The sequence below is a fragment of the Lepisosteus oculatus genome, chromosome 14 (genome assembly GCF_040954835.1).
Source record: "Lepisosteus oculatus isolate fLepOcu1 chromosome 14, fLepOcu1.hap2, whole genome shotgun sequence".
Classification (NCBI taxonomy): Eukaryota; Metazoa; Chordata; class Actinopteri; order Semionotiformes; family Lepisosteidae; genus Lepisosteus; species Lepisosteus oculatus.
The window spans coordinates 25,815,428-25,832,469 of record NC_090709.1 but is presented as its reverse complement, the minus strand read 5'-3'; the positions used below and the strand labels follow the sequence as shown (position 1 = coordinate 25,832,469).

At 43.9% G+C, this 17,042-nt stretch overlaps 1 pseudogene; it reads left to right on the top strand.

Moving 5' to 3' along the window:
- Positions 1-17,042, top strand: part of LOC138242482 (zinc finger protein 271-like) — a 372,248-nt pseudogene continuing 355,206 nt past the window's right edge.

Genomic DNA, 17,042 nt, shown 5'->3' with positions numbered 1-17,042 from the left:
TGTGGGTGCTTGAATGATTTTCTTTCTATAAAGAAGAAAGTTGTTTTTTTAATAACTCCAGTTTCTGAAAAGGTAGCATCTTGTCAACTGTGTTTATGCTTGAACAGAGCACAGCCCTGACAACAGAATCTGTGAAGAATAAAAATAAAGAAGCAGTTCTGTTTAAACATTGCAAGTCAGCCTTTGTTTCTGATCGACTCTGAAGAAGGATGGCGGAGTGCTTGTTAAATCTGCAAACCCAGCTTGACTCTTTCATGCAGGTTTTGCTCAAGTCGATCGTGTATGAAATGTCAGAAGTTTTTGGAAACAGAATTTCTGACTCTGAGGACGAGTTTCAAGACAAACTCCGCAGCGTCCAAACTCTGGTGAGACGGGCCGTGATTAAAATCACACAGTGTGTGGAGGACAGTGTCGGGAGTGAAATGGCGCAGCTAAAGAAGGAAAACGAGAGCCTGAAGTGGAGACTGCAGCTGTGGGAGAAGGAGTCGGGAGCAGGAGGAGATCAGGGACAGACAGATCGTGTTGGACACACGCTCTTCTGTGAAGTCACTGCAGAAATAAAAGAAGAAATGGACACGGAACTGCAGCTCTCAGGTCAGTGTGGCGACTTGTATGAAGTCAGAGTGTGTGTGTTAAAAACCAGTGTCTATAACTAACTCAATGGTGAGATTTTTTTAAACAACAAACTTTATTTTAAAGAAAACATCTCACAATAGTAAACATTCTCATTATCAGTACGCGTTCTAACAAAGTATTGTAACGCTTACGGCCGACAGGCACTGTGTAAGAGCCGGCGTACCAGAGCAGGTGATGTCACCGCCCTTCCCTGTGATAGCAGGACTACAGCTACTGGGCTGTAGAGAGATCTCTCTTTAGCTCACGGGGCTAGGTCGCTGCAGTTTAAATTACTGTAATGTGCAGTGTGTCTCTATTAATCCCTCTCTTTCTCAATGCAGTGTTAATGACCTGTAGTGTGCAGTCAGTGTGTCTGTATTAACCCCTTTCTTTGATTGCAGTGTTAATGTCCTATAGTGTCCAGTCAGTCTGTGTTAACCCCTCTTTCAGTGCAGTGTTAATGTGCTGTAGTCTCCAGTCACTGTGTCTGTATTCACCCCTCTCTCTCAGTGCAGTGTTAATGTACTGGAGTGTCCAGTCAGTGTGTCTGTATTAGCCCCTCTTTCAGTGCAGTGTTAATGCACTGGAGTGTCCAGTCAGTCAGTGTGTGTGTATTAACCCCTTTCTCTGATTGCAGTGCTAATGTACTGGAGTGTCCAGTCAGTCAGTGTGTCTCCATTAACCCCTCTCTTTCTCAATGCAGTGTTGATGTACTGTAGTGTCCAGTCAGCATGTCTGTATTAACCTCTCTTTCGGTGCAGTGTTAATGTCCTGTAGTGTGCAGTGTGTCTGTATTAACTCCTTTCTCTCAATGCAGTGTTAATGTACTGTAGTGTCCAGTCAGTGTGTCTGTATTAACCCCTCTCTCTCTCAGTGCACTGTTAATGTAAATGTAATGTAATTGTGATATTATCACAGTAGACTTTTTACATGGTAGTTAGGTTTCTGACGAAGCTAAATCAGAATATGCCCTTATACCCACTTATTCCACTATGTTTAAACAACCCAAATTGATTGTGAGTGCACTTGTATGCGTTGTATGCGTGTGTGTAGTTTAAAGCTTTTTAGATCACATGGCCTCAGCTATCACTACTATGCTGATGATACTCAAATATACATCCATATCAAACCTGACACTGATGTGGCTGTCTCTATTCTATTTATTTGTATCCCTGATATAAAAACTTGGATGACTCAAAATGTCCTTCATTTAACTGAGACAAGACTGAAGTCCTGCTTATTGGCACCACCCATCAACTTTGTACAACCAATGTGTAACTCCATCTGTAAATGGTCTTGTACTTGAGCTTCAGTCTAAATTGGAAAAACTTGTGGATGATATTTGACGTTCGACCCACATGTGCAGAATGTTGTCAGAACATCTTTCATTCCCCTCAGAAATATTGCTCGACTACGCCCTGTGTTATCACTAACTGTGGCTGAAAAGTGTTGTCTAATTTTGAATCGACTACTGTAAAGCTCTACTCTTTGGGGATTCTAAATCCCCATTGAACAAACTCCAGTATGTCCAAAATTCAGCAGCCAGAATCCTGACCAGGTCTAGTACAAATGATCACGTTACTCCTATCCTGGAGTCCTTGCACTGGCTTCCTGTCAAGTTTAATATCGACTTTAAAATCCTCCTGCTCACCTATAAGACTCTCCATGGCTCGGTACCTGTCTGAGTTATCACCCTACTCCCCACCTCACAACCTTCTCTCTTCTAATTCTGCTCTCCTTACTGTCCCCTAAGCCCGTCTACATTGTATGGGTGACATGGCCTTCACCTGTTATCCCCCCAAGCTCTGGAACTCTCTCCCTAAGGATATCGGAGAGTCACCTTCTCTAAACTCCAAATCCAGACTCAAAAACTTTTTCTTCAGAAGAGCCTTTATTTAACTGTTCTGTACCCCTCTGCTCCTACTGTACTTAGTACCACTGTCTACTCTCTCCTCTAACTGTGTATTCTCATCGTGCTAATTTTGTGTATTTTTTGTTGTTGGCATTCTGTAAAATGCTTTGAGAAGCCACCTCTTTATAGGTATAAAACTATAAAATAAAGTTTATTCTTATAAAGGTCGTGTCTTCTTGTCCTGTGTTTACAGGCTCAGAGGCCAGTGTTTTCTCCGACGCTGGGGTAAGGGCTCCTCTTGAACAGCAGCAGAGTAAGGAGGAGTGGGGCTCCAGTCTGATGCAGGAGACAGAGCTCACTGCCGCAGAAGGGAAAGAGGCACTTAGTGAGCAGCACACAGAGAGCAGACAGAGTGTCGAGGATCTGGACTCTGTACCCATGATGAAGACAGAGCCTGAGAGAGAGCCTGGGCTCTTAGTATGTGATGATTTTACAGAGAAGATGAATAATCTGGACACAATCAATATTACACAAGGTTGTAATGAACTGGGCTGCGTCTCTGTACAAGACCACAGTGAAAAACTGGATGTTTTAAAGCTTACAGAGCAGGATATGGATCCCAAGTCAATTGACCCTGCAGAGCAGCAGACTGATGTACCTGGTGAAGAGAACAGTACTGAGTCACAGTACTCAGAGAAGAGTCAGTACAGGGAGGAGCAACAGCAGCTCCTACAGGGCTTGATAATAATTAGGCCTTGTTCTGTTAAAGTGGAGAGACTGTCACTGCAGAGTCTAAAACAATCATATGATCCCTTAGATTCTGTTGAGTTTACACACAGGTTTAATAATCTGGTTACTGGGAAAATTGTTGAAAGTTTTAATGAACGGGAGAGTATGTCTGTTCTTGGGCAAAGAGAGAAACAGCTGAATGAACTGGACGGCTTAAGTGTCAGAGAGCTGGAGAAGGAGCCCCAGATGATTCACAATGGTGAGCAGCACACTGAGGGACACGATGGAGAAAACAAATCTCAGTTTCAGCACACAGAGCAAGACCATTCCATGGAGCATTTGCAGAATAAGAGACCCCAGCACGATCAGGGGATGAAGAAGAATCACTCAAGGCCTTGCTCAGATGGAGTGGACAAACTGCCATTAAGGCACAGGGAGAAGCAGCGTTTCTGTCAGTCTAGCATTTCACAACCCTACCAGCACTTTCACACAGGAGAGAGACCGTTCAGCTGCAGTCAGTGTGGGAAGAGTTTTAGTCACTCGCACCTCCTAAAACGACATTACCGCATTCACACAGGAGAGAGACCATTCGGCTGCAGTCAGTGTGGGAGGAGTTTTAGTCAGTCAAGCAACTTAATAGACCACCAGCGCATTCACACAGGAGAGAGACCTTTCAGCTGCAGTCAGTGTGGGAAGAGTTTTAGTCAGTCAAGTCACTTAAAAAGGCATCACCGCATTCACACAGGAGAGAGACCATTCAGCTGCAGTCAGTGTGGGAAGAGTTTTAGTCGGTCAAGTAACTTAAAAACCCACCAGCGCATTCACACAGGAGAGAGACTGGACTTGGAGAGAGAGAAGAGAGAGAGAGAGAGGCAGCACAGAAGATGAGCTCCTAATTTCTTTGAGATTTTATTGTTTTCTGGAACTGAACAAATAGTCTAGGAATAAGGCAACATCTAACAAAACTAAAGAAAACTACAGAAGTAAAGAAATAATTTGCCGTTGGAAAAAAAAATCAACAAAGCAAACATCTAAAAAACTGAAGATCTACTATAAGACACAGCTACACCTGAGGATAAAGGACCTGAGGAAAAACTCCAAAAAGAAAAATCCTCAAGAGATTAAGAGGAACAAACAGAAAAGGAATAATTAAAACAAGGAAATAAGAATAAGAAGACAAGAAAGAAAGAAAGAAAGAAAAAGTACACCAAAGGAAACAAGAAGGAAAGGGAAAATACAAGTGGCATCAAGAGAAGCCAAGAACTCAGCCATCAACACGAAAAACACCTGGTAAGCCCTGTTCTTTCTTCTCCTTTTTTGAAGAGGCCTCTAAAAAATTGAACTGCTTTGCTAGATAAAAGTTTAAAAAGTCTTTAGAAAAAGTTACCTTAAAGTTTAAACTTAACAAAATACCACTTGGGCCCATTACACTCAAAAGGCCAAAGTTGAAGAACCTGTTCCCAAGCAACAGGGGGCTGATTGTATTCAAAACCCCCGAGCCAGGCCGTCTGTTTGCTCTTCTCACCTGGGCCCATTGTATTTAAAAGAAGCAAGATGAGTACAGAGCAGAACACAGCCCCACTGGACCAGCCCTGCCCCCTCAGCACAGTACTCCAGTACCCTGAGGACGTGAAAACCATTAAGACCAGGAAACAGTACAAAGACTCCTGGATGAAGAAAAACCCAGAGACCCTCATTGCTGACTACTGCCAGGCAGGAGAAAAACACATAAAAACCAACCTGCTCTTTTTTACTGAGCATCCGAATGCCTGGCACACAACTGTGTGTAAGAATTATACAAACACCACCAGAAGGGGCATCAGCAAAGGCAGGCAAATCTCCATAGGGGGCGACAGCGAGGTAGAAGACACTGACCTGACTGTCAACACTTACCACAATGGTACAGTGATGATACAGGGCAGTGAGGCCGCTCTGGAGCTTTTCGAGGAAAAGTTCACAGACCTTAAAACACAGGCCGACCTGGAGAAACCTCCCCCAGAAACAGGAGAGAGACCCAGCAGCCTGATGCCCGCCACACCAGAGAGTTCAGCTCCACCTGACTCGGAGCCCACAAACACAGCCTCAGCCACAGAACAGCCCAGCAAGAGTATAGCCCTCGGCAACACGGAAACACACCACCCGGACACACACAGCCCACACCGACCCCCCTGTGACCACAGCACAGTGCGCCTCCTGAGAGAGAAACTCTCTGCTCTGGAGCTGGACTTCACTGAGTTCGAGGAGCTGATGCTGGGGAGACTCACAGAGGGGCAGACAGCACAACAGCTAAGAGACGAGGTTAACAAACACAGGAACGAATGTAAAACCTCCAACAAACAGCTCAGGGCACAGATGGAAGAGCTGCTGCGGGACAACAGTAAGCTGCAGTCGGAAGTAGCAGAGCTGAGAGAGTAGCTGCAGCTCGCGGAGAGGACAAGCAAGACTCTCAAAGACCAGCTGAGGAAACTCACTACTTCCCACTGCAGCCCGGACTGCAACAGAACAGCCCTGAGACCCAAAACACACAACACACAACACCCACCCCCAACCCGCAAAGACACACCCACCTCCACACAACCTGACACCCCTACAACCCCCACCACCAACTCCCACTTACCCAGTACCCCCACCGTAGCAAACACCACACCCACTGCACCCCCTGGCACCCCAAATCCCCTCACAACTCTACTGCCCAAAAGCACATCCACCTTGCCGAACACTCAGGGTGACCCACACACACACCCGGCCCCACCCAACTCCATCTCACACTGCACCCCCCCAAGCAGCCTCCCGCCCGGCAGCACAGCGCCCCTCCAGCAGACTGGACACCAGAGGCAGACGCATGGAAGTAGCTCTTCTCATCGACTCCAACGGGAGTTACATCGATGAGCACAGGCTCTTCCCGGGATTACAAACAGCAAACCTCTGGTGTCCGACGACAGAGAAGGCCCTGCAGCTGCTGTCCAGGTCGGTACTGGGAGCCCCTCAGCACATCATCATCCACACCGGCACCAACGACCTGAGGACCCAGAGGGAGCAGGTGGCCCAGTCCATCAGGAGAGTGGCAGAGAGGGCCAGACAGGAGTTCCCTCGCGCCCGAATTGTCATCTCCACCCTGCTGCCGAGACAGGACGAGCAGCACCACACCATCCAGAGAATCAATGCCGAGATCTCACGGTGCTGCACCCTGCTCCCAAACGTCTACCTGGCCCATCACTCCACCCTTGGACCACAGCATCTACACGACCATAAACACCTCAAAAAACAGACCATTGGACTCTTCACAAAAACTCTGAAAGACACCACACTGGGCAGACACCCAAACAGCACCCCAGAGTGAAACAGGAGGACTACCAGAGGAACGCCCCAGCACCCACACCCCCAACCCAGACCAGCTCAACCCACAAAGAACAGAACCAGCACCACCCTACAGCCCTCCAACCCAGACCAACGACCGAACAGGACCAGAACCAGCGCCCAACCCCATGCCCCTCACCCAGACCAGCAGCTGAACCAGACCAGAACCACAACCTCTCCCCACCCAGCACAACAGCAGAGCCGGACCGAGCCCCTCCTGCACAGCTACGCCGCAGCCCTGGCCAGACCAGCAGTCCCGAGCGGTTTGGAGCTGGGAGAAATCCGGCAGCTCCTGAACCTCATCTGCACCCGGCTTATGAGCTGAACTTCCATCACCCACAGCGACAGACAAAAACCCAGCACAATACTTGTTTCTGTTGATGATGTAAATGTCCGACACTAATTTGATACAGTTCCAGAAAACAATAACAAATTGCAAAGATAATTCAAACGATAACAATGAGATCTCTAAAGATAAGTATGTGGAACATTCAGGGTCTGGGCTCGTCAGCATTTGGGCTGAAGAGCACTGATCCTGAATTTATCAAGGATGTAAAGCAGACAGACATCATGATCCTACAGGAGACATGGTGTCGGGGAGACTTGGCTACCCACTGTCCCCCAGGCTACAAGGAGATCATGGTGCCCTCTGTCAAAAAACCCCAAATCACCCGGGGCAGAGACTCTGGGGGGATCATTGTGTGGTACAGAGCGGAGCTCAGTCACTCCATACAATTAGTAAAGAAAGAAGAGTCACGAGTTTGGCTTAAAATCAAAAGAAATACCATCTGTACAGAAAATGAGGTTTTCCTGTGTGCTGTCTACATCCTGCCCTCAGAATCCCCGTATTACAGTGATGGAATTCTCCCCAGTCTCCACACGGAGATCGGTCACTTCCAGGGCCAGGGAAACGTGCTGCTCTGTGGTGACCTCAACGCACGAACAGGCACACTGGCAGACTACACCAGCACACAGGGAAATACTCACATTTTCGGACAATCCCCTCTATACCACACACCGGTCACCTCACACAGGTGCAGCCATGACACCACGGTCAACAGCACCATGCGCGAGCTGCTACAGCTCTGTCAAGGGCTGGGCCTGTACATCGTCAACGGCAGGACTAGAGGGGACTCTCTAGGCAGGTTCACCTACAGCTCAGCTCTGGGCAGCAGTGTGGTGGACTACGCCATCACCGACCTGGACCCCTCCTGTATCAGTGCCTTCACTGTCAGGCCACAAACTCCCCTCTCCGACCACAGCCAGATCACACTCTACATGAAGAGAGCACGCCAGCACAGAGACACACTGACACAGCCCAGCCAGCTGTATGACCTCAACCAGGCATACAGATGGGACACAGACAGCCTAGACAGATACCAAACTGCACTGGGCCACGATGAAATTCAGACACTGATGGACACATTCCTAAACACTCCGTATCAAACCAACAAATTAGGCATAAACTTGGCCACACAAAAACTAAATCACCTATTCCACAAACTAGCATCAAAATCTTAGCTAAAAACAACTAAATCAAAAAACTACCAAAAAACAAAAGCAAAAGAAAAGTGGTTTGATACGGAGTGCAAAAACATCAGAAATGCACTACGAAAAGTCTCAAATGAAAAACACAGACAACCACACAACACAGATCTGCGACTCAGGTACTGTGACATGGTAAAACTTTACAAACACACGCTGAGAAAGAAAAGAAACACATACATAAACAAACAACTTGCAGAAATTGAGGAGTCACTAAATCAGAACTGTTTCTGGGAGATTTGAACAACTTAAACAAATCAAAACCAGAAGAATTGGCCATCCAAAATGGAACAATCTGGCAAACATACTTTGAAAATCTCTATGAAAAGCTCCCAAATACAAATCAATCAGACCAAAACACCATTTATGAAAAACTCAACATTTTGGAATTGGCTATCAAAGACAACCAAAACCCCTTAGACTCCCCAATCACTGAGCAGGAGCTACTGGACAAACTCCAGGCCCTCAGACCACGCAAAGCCTGTGGCCATGATGGTGTCATAAATGAGATGCTGAGACACAGCAGCCCAAAGTTGCAACAAGCCCTGCTCAAACTCCTCAATCTCATCATGACAGCTGGATGTTTCCCCGAGGCCTGGAACCAAGGACTGCTCACGCCCATCTATAAGAGAGGAGATAAACTCGATCCCAACAACTACCGGGGCATCTGTGTGAACAGTAACCTGGGGAAGGTATTCTGCAGTATCCTAAATACACGAATACTGGCCTTCCTTACTGAACACAATGTCCTGAGTAAAAGTCAGATTGGCTTCTTGCCAGATCACCGCACATCTGATCACATTTACACCCTACACACACTGATAGACAAACACGTCCACCAAAAACACAAAGGAAAAATTTTTGCCTGCTTTGTCGATTTCAAAAAAGCATTTGACTCGATTTGGCATGAGAGATTGTTTTACAAACTACTCTAAAGTGGCATAGGGGGCAAAGTGTACGACATAAATAAATCAATGTATTCAGAGAGCAAATGTGCAGTGAAAATTGGAAACAAAAGGACTAAATTCTTCACCCAAGGCCGCGGGGTGAGACAGGGCTGCAGCCTGAGCCCAACACTGTTCAATATCTATATCAATGAATTAGCAGGAATGTTGGAGCAATCTGCAGCTCCTGGTCTCACACTACACGACACAGAAATCAAGTTCCTGCTCTACGCAGATGACCTGGTCCTGCTGGAGCAGTACTGTCAGACCTGGGCACTGACAGTCAACCTGGACAAGACCAGAGTTATGGTTTTCCAGAAGAAAGCCAGACCTCAGGGAAACAGGTACAAATTCACACTGAACAACAACACATTGGAGCACACATCCAGCTACACATATCTCGGTCTCACCATCAGCTCTTCCGAGAGTTTTGACCTGGCAGTGAAGACACTGAGGGAGAAGGCACTCAGGGCTTTCTATGCAATAAGAAGGAGGCTCTTCAACATCAACCCACCAACAAGAATCTGGCTCCAAATATTTGAAAGTGTAATCCAACCCATTGCCCTATACGGCAGTGAAGTGTGGGGTCCCCTCACAGACCAGGATTACACCCAATGGGACAAACACTCCACAGAAACTCTGCACATGGAGTTCTGTAGAAACATCCTCTGTGTGCAGAGAAAAACTCCTAACAACGGGTGCAGGGCCGAATTAGGCCAGTACCCACTATTGATAAACATACAGAAAAGAATATTAAAGTATTGGCTACACCTAAAAAACAGCGACCAAAATTCCTACCTCCACAAAGCCCTGCTGAGCCAAGAGCTGAGCCCAAAACAGAGCCCCCTGAGTCAGCTGATCCTCAGGCTCACTGACCTGAGCCACACCGATACTAACCAGCCTCAGGACAGCACTGCTAGAGCACCACAACTCAGACCCAAGCACATCACAGCACAGATCAAACAGCAATATCTCACACAATGGGACACACACACACAAACACAACATAAACTGGAATGCTACAGAACCCTAAACAGACAATACACACTCGCTGAATATTTGACCAAAATAAAAAATAACAAACATAAACAGACCCTGACGAAGTACAGGCTCAGTGACCACAACCTGGCCATAGAAACTGGGCGACACAGGCAGACCTGGCTGCCCAGAGAGGACAGGCTGTGCTCCCACTGCCAGCGGGGAGAAATAGAGACAGAGGTGCACTTCCTACTGCACTGTGACAGATACTCTGGGATTAGAGAAACATTCTTCCCGAAATTCAGAAATCTAATCCCAGAGTTCCCACACCTGCCAAAACCACAACAGGTCCCAATCTTACTGGGAGAGGGAGGAGGGAACTCAGTTGATCTGGCAGCCCAGTATGTGATCTCCTGTCACAGCCTGAGGAACAGTGAGTCTGTCTCCCAATAATGCTCCAGCTGCCTACAGTATATGTCAATATTTTATAATATGTCCTTGTTGTAAATGTCTGTAACATGTCTGTAGATTTTATTTTACTTCTATTTTTTGTCTTGTTCCATGTTAATTTTATTATTTTTATTTGCTTTGGCAACACTGATTGTACCCATCGGTCATGCTAATAAAGCACCTTGAATTGAAATTGACTGTTCAGCTGCAGTCAGTGTGGGAAGAGTTTTAGTCAGAAAAGCCACTTACAATTACACCAGCGCATTCACACAGGAGAGAGACCTTTCAGCTGCAGTCAGTGTGGGAAGAGTTTTAGTCAGTCAAGTAACTTAATAACCCACCAGCGCATTTACACAGGAGAGAGACCGTTCAGCTGCAGTCAGTGTGGGAGAGTTTTAGTTGGAAAAACCACTTACAATCACACCAGCACAGTCACAGAGGAGAGATACCATTCAGCTGCAGTCAGTGTGGGAAGAGTTTTAGTCGGTCAAGTGACTTAATAACCCACCAGCGCATTCACACAGGAGAGAGACCATTGTAGCGGCAAGGTTTATTAAAATACAGGAATTAAGTTTGCTGCTCCCTTGCCAGTCTCTCTCTCCCTCATCTCTAGTGGTGCTTGATAGAGAGAGGCCATTCCATTTGGTTCACATTTAAGGTGTTTTTCTAGCTGATAAGACTGTTCTGATAAGGAACAACTCCCAAAGCTGAGACACGTGAATGGTCATCGCTGGTGCCTCACTGTCAGGAAGATTCCAAGGGAGAGTCTCATCCCAAGTGGTTTACAACCCCAAGGTCAGAGTTCATGGTTACTCATCCTCACACGGGGCACTAATAACTGTTGGGGTTTGTGCATTTACTGGGACAATTGTTAATTGTAGCAGTAAGTCACAAAATGATTCTCGAATGCCCATTGAACTTTCAACCAATGAGCGACTGTAGTTCCTCCAGGTACAACTCCAGCTCCTCCTGGACATCCTCAGACTCGGCTCAGACAGTCACGTAACGGCCAGTGTGTCCCAGTGCCAGGACTTTCTCTTGTTCTAAGAGTTGAGAACGGAGGTTGCCAATGCGTAACCAAAGGATCCACCTGAGGTTAGCCCAGCAGCAAGCCTCGTGAACCCACCGCAAACGCTCACCTGATCAACGAGTAAACTACGGTTGGAACTGTGGACAACTGAATATCAGTATTCAGGACTCGCGCTACATCGGGAACGAACCGGTCTTCTTCCTGTCTAAAGTGTGACTTTTCTGTGTGCAAACTCTGCTAGTTTCAGCCAACACTAACTAGCCGGTCTTCAGAGAGCATCAGCAGCGCACCTCAGCAGAAATCTCTCCCTCCTTCTCCTTCTCTCACGTCGAACCAGCACTGCCTTGCACCGGGCCAGAGAGCGCCGATTGGACACAGCAACAGCCTGCCACTGCTTCTTTGTGTCTGCGGGAGATCTGAATCCCCATAGAGCGGATGAGTATTCAACTTTCTGCATTACAGCTCGAGAATTCAATTGTTACCTCAACCTGAGTTGATATCAATTTAATTCCTATGAGTCATGAACTTGCTTTTGAGTATCTAATGTACAAGTTGTGACAAAGTTTATTTACAAAACGGTCTAAATGAATGATATTACGGAATGTATGTCCCTCTTGGTTTGTAACTCTTCGTGATTGAATATATACCTTTTGTATACTGCTAACCCCCTCTATAAGATCTGTTATGTTTATGTGCATTTTATGTATTAATAAATGTATTGTCATGTATTAGTATCGGCATGTGTGCGTTGTTTGAGTTATCCTGCAAGGTTGATTCTAATGGCCATCAGAAGAATAATTTTTGTGACTTGCTGCTACAATTAATAATTGTCCCAGTTAAGCACAAAACCCCTACATTTACTAGTTGCAGTTGGTGCAAAGCACAGTATCGCCCAAAATGTGACACCAGTCCACCTGCAGCACCCAGGGGTGGTAAAGAACATGACAGTAAGAATACTTTCAAACAACAAAAAGAGTAAATTACATATATATGGGATTTTTACAGTTTGGTGTATTCATTTTTATTTTCTCACTATTACAGGTCGAGGAATGGATGCAAAGAAAGTGTTGTGTCAACACGTGGGCACAAAAATGGTAATAATTGCTTTTAAAGAGCACAAAACCTCAAACAGCAGCTATCTTCCTTTGCATTGAGTGAAGAAGAGGAACATGTAAGTTGATGGCTACATTAATATAGCCATCCACTCGATTCAGGGTTGTGGTGGAACTGGAACAATCCTGGCAAGCAGTGGGTGCAAAGCACTATCACAGATAATGTGACACCAGTCCATCACAGGACTCACTCACACCACGGCCAATTTTCACTAATTTATTAATTCATTAATTTTAACATAGTAGATATTTATCAACCTTAACAAAAATGTCATAAAACTTGACAATCCCTTATCATATTTACCATATTACCATCAAAATAAAATACAAAATACTGGCTGTAATTTGGGTCATGTTCTAGGACTTGTGGGAATTTTCCCATTTGTCAAAATGTTTTTGATTTAACAATAATATAATGTTTTCAGAAATATTTACCAGGCATTGTTTCTTTATTTGAGTTCAATTCTGCCATCTCTAAAGGGTATAATAACAAACTAATGTTTTAGCAGAGATCAGTGTGTTTTTAAACACTGATGTATTGATCAGACTGATATTTTATTATACACACCAATGAATTAATAAGTTTTATTAAACAATTAATAAAATGATTGATAAGTGTTATTAAACGCTATGTTGTTAAACTTTTTTTTTCGTTCCATTCGTTGAGAATCATTACAGTAGTTTTAGATACTATGGTAATTTTATTGCAGAAGAATCTAAAATTGTAACATGATTGAGGACAAGACATGTAGTTGTGTTTATTAGTTCACTGATTTCTGATAGGTATTTTTATTGCAGTGTGTTGTAGTTTGCTGACCTGAATCCATACTTGGTGCTTTTAGACAACAGTGTCAAGTTTCAGTAACAACACAGGAGTCCTGAGGCAAATCTTGTAGTTATTTAAACAACTGTTTTAAAGATCTATCAACATATGGCTAATTATCATAAAAAACACAACTAGTAAACTTCAGCTACAAATTCTAGTAACATGGCAATATATATATAGTAATGACAAACACAAACTAATTACATGAACACACTAATATTTAACTCAAAACCAAATTTCGATTCAAATATACATGTCAAAATTTACAACTTCTTTTTTCCATGAAAATATTATTAATGTAGCACAAAAAGACAGAATGAAACTGTTTTGTGTCTCATGATGATCCTCTTCTCGATCCAAATGAAAGGTTTAATATGATCCCTCGAGAGTCAATTTCCGCCTGGAATGATTGATGCCCCTTCAAACATTTTGTAATATCCCTGGAAGTTTATACAGTAGAATCCTGGTTCGTGGCTTCAAGGTAAACAAGACTAAGGAAACGAGTTGGAGACTTGATGTCGAACTGGAATTTAAATCACCCGGAACATTTCACTACATTCGGCAGTATGTGCCAGAGTGCAATGCCTGCTATTCCTTCGATAGCTCAGTTAGTAGAGCGGAGGACTGTAGTAAAAACAGCAGGGAATCCTTAGATCGCTGGTTTGACTCAAGCTTGAAAAAAGGTGCTTTTTGTGTACTTCAATCAAACAGTTAAAATAGCCAATCTTTTTCACTCAGACTTTGATCAAAAGCTCAATAAACGACGAAGCAGAGGCTCTTGTTCCGAATTCAGCTCATGTCTGATTGTCTTGTTTTGGCCAAGATCTGCTCTTTGAATTCAGGGACTACTCTGTCTGCTTTGTACGGTAATTCAAAAGTAGATACAAATGTCACGTTTTTATTGTAGATATAAAGGTGTTCTCTGTTTTCAAAGGATAGGTACTTAATTGGCTTTATGATTTGGTTTTGATTTTGTATCGTTGTATTATTACGTTTGTGCTTTTGTGTTTTTAACGTATTTTTTAACGTATTTTAATGTATTGTGAACTTATTTTTGAAACAAATGCTTACAAAGGCAAACAAGGCACACATCTGTTTATACCAGCAATGAATTGTACATTTTTTTAAGTACAAGCTACTGTTCACTTTTGGGAGTATAACAGGTTCGATATAAAGTGGCAAAAATATAAAAGGGGAAAATACCCCAGGCTGCGTGTAAAGCCCTCGTTGTGACTGTTGTTTTCTTGTTAAATATGGCGTACTGTGCACGAAATGTTTCAGAAACACAATCTGATATTTTAATAATTTGAGGCCCCGGATCCAAATATTAAGTTCTAATTTTTTTAAAGGTGATATCTTCCCTTTCTGTAGTAGAAATCACACGATGTGAGCAATTGTTTTTGTTCTTTTTTTCACGTTGTGTTCCAAAGAGCCTCAGACGCACAGTCTGACAGTAACCAAACCAGGATTCTGTTGGGAGCCGGCCTGAGCTCCTTCTTACTCCCTGTGCTGAAAACAGAATCAGCTCTTCCCCAAGCACTATCTACAGCTGCTGGGTGTTACTCTGCGTCCTGCTGCTCCAGCAATTACTTTGAGAGCAAAGACAGATCACTCTTGCGCTTTTAACTTTCTCGCAGCTGCAGGTGATACTGAAGCTGGCGATATGAAGGCACCCGCTGGTACACCTTCTCTAACTTTCACAATCGTGATAAACATTTTTTTTTAAAAGTCCTTTGAAAAACTAGATATAGATATATATAAAACTAGATAAAAAACATTAGCTTTATCGTTTTTTACATTCATGGATTTGGAATCAAATTTGATCTTTTTACATTGCATTTTACATTGAAATATAGTGTGCATACCTAATCCACCAACGGACAGAGCAATATTTTACATTGCCTTCCAGAGCTTCCAGCATGTGATGGATTTGTATGGGCGTCTGTATGATACCACTACAGCACTGGCGCAGGTGCAAAACCCACATTCACACAACTTTTTCAGTGTCTTCTCCTCTCACAAATGGACCGAAGCACAGGAGCCAATATTGGAGAAAATGACAGGTGGTTAAACAGACGATGTCCCAATGTCTGCGACAACGCATTGTCATTTTGTGTAAACGCAAATGGTTTCTCATTTAAAAGCCAACAACATTCTTTTTCTCACTGGCGCTAATAAGCTACCACACATGCAAGCTGTTGTGTGAAAGAAAATTCATATGTGCGTAGGAAGGCAGAATAAAATCCAGAACTCTACTGGTGATATCGATAAACAGGGCTCATGTTCACAATGAAACTTTATTGTGTAAAACATTAAAATTCGTAAATATATTTTTTTAATATTAAACTGTTAAACCATTCATGAAGGATTTGTAGACAATAAAACACCATTAAATGAGAAAATATATTTGCTGTATGTGCATTTAAGAGCAAAAGCCACCCGGCTTCCTCTGAACAAGTAATGAGACAAAGAGACAGTGGGTAGTGTGGCTGAGTGGTCTAAGGCACTGGATTGCGGCTACAGTCTCTTCAGTGTTGTGGGTTTGAATCCTACTGCTGCCAGATGCTTCTATGACCCTTCTTCTTCTGCCTTGAAAAGCAATCAGTGGAATTGTGTTTTGACAGTCTCTTGAGAACCTGAGCAAAGTTTTTAGAGATACTTTGTCAGTTTGACATCAAGGCAGAAAACAAAAGCTTTATTGCGTCCTCTCAGCCCAAATGCGCTTTGCCACCTTTAGCGTTATGTAGGGAACAACGTCTGCTGAGATCACTTTCGAGTCAGTGCAAATCGTAGTGTCTTTTAATATTGGCTGTGCTGGTGTACTGTTTCTGTCTGTGAACCTTTAATGTTCTGCTTCTTCACACCGAATCATTGGCGGGAGTTGAACTTGTTAAATGTTTGCACACAGTGCTCCATCAGCATTTTTGGAACAAACATAATAATAAAAATCTTTCAATGCCTTGAGTGCATAAGTGTGCAAACCCTTTATAAAGAGGGTTGTAACTGTTGAAATGTAACAAGTCACATCCCAGATCATGTTCAAAGGTTATGTGCCTTCGCCAGACATCAATTGTATTGATTGTGATTAGTCCAAATTAATGTCAGCTGATCTCATATAACCAACCAGATTTCGGAGAACAAACATTCAAACTGCACAGCGGAACCTGACGAGAAATCCGTCTGCTGATTGACACAGAATAATGTCATTACAAATTATCCTCCGAGCTGTTTTAAGTGTCCAGCCATCTCTGTCCTTCCAACTTTGCAGTGAGCACAATTCTTTCAGTTTCTTCTCTTGTATTTTCCTTGCTATTTTACTCCCTCTTTCTTCCACGAGGAAATGGATCCACAGCCAAAACTCTGCGTTTGTGCAGTGTCAGTCTGTGTAGAGAGAAATGCTCGCACACTCCAGTGGTGCAATCGGTCTCAACAGCAGTGCGCAGTGAAATCATGCTGAGGTTGTGAGTTATCTGGAGCAGTCTCGCCTGTGTTTTCAGCGTCAGAAGCTTGCTGTTGAATTTATGTTAGTTCTTCTGTTAATTTTTCTGCTCGATGAAGCTTTATTAATGCGGGCACACCTGCTTCCATGGCAAGCTATTTTATC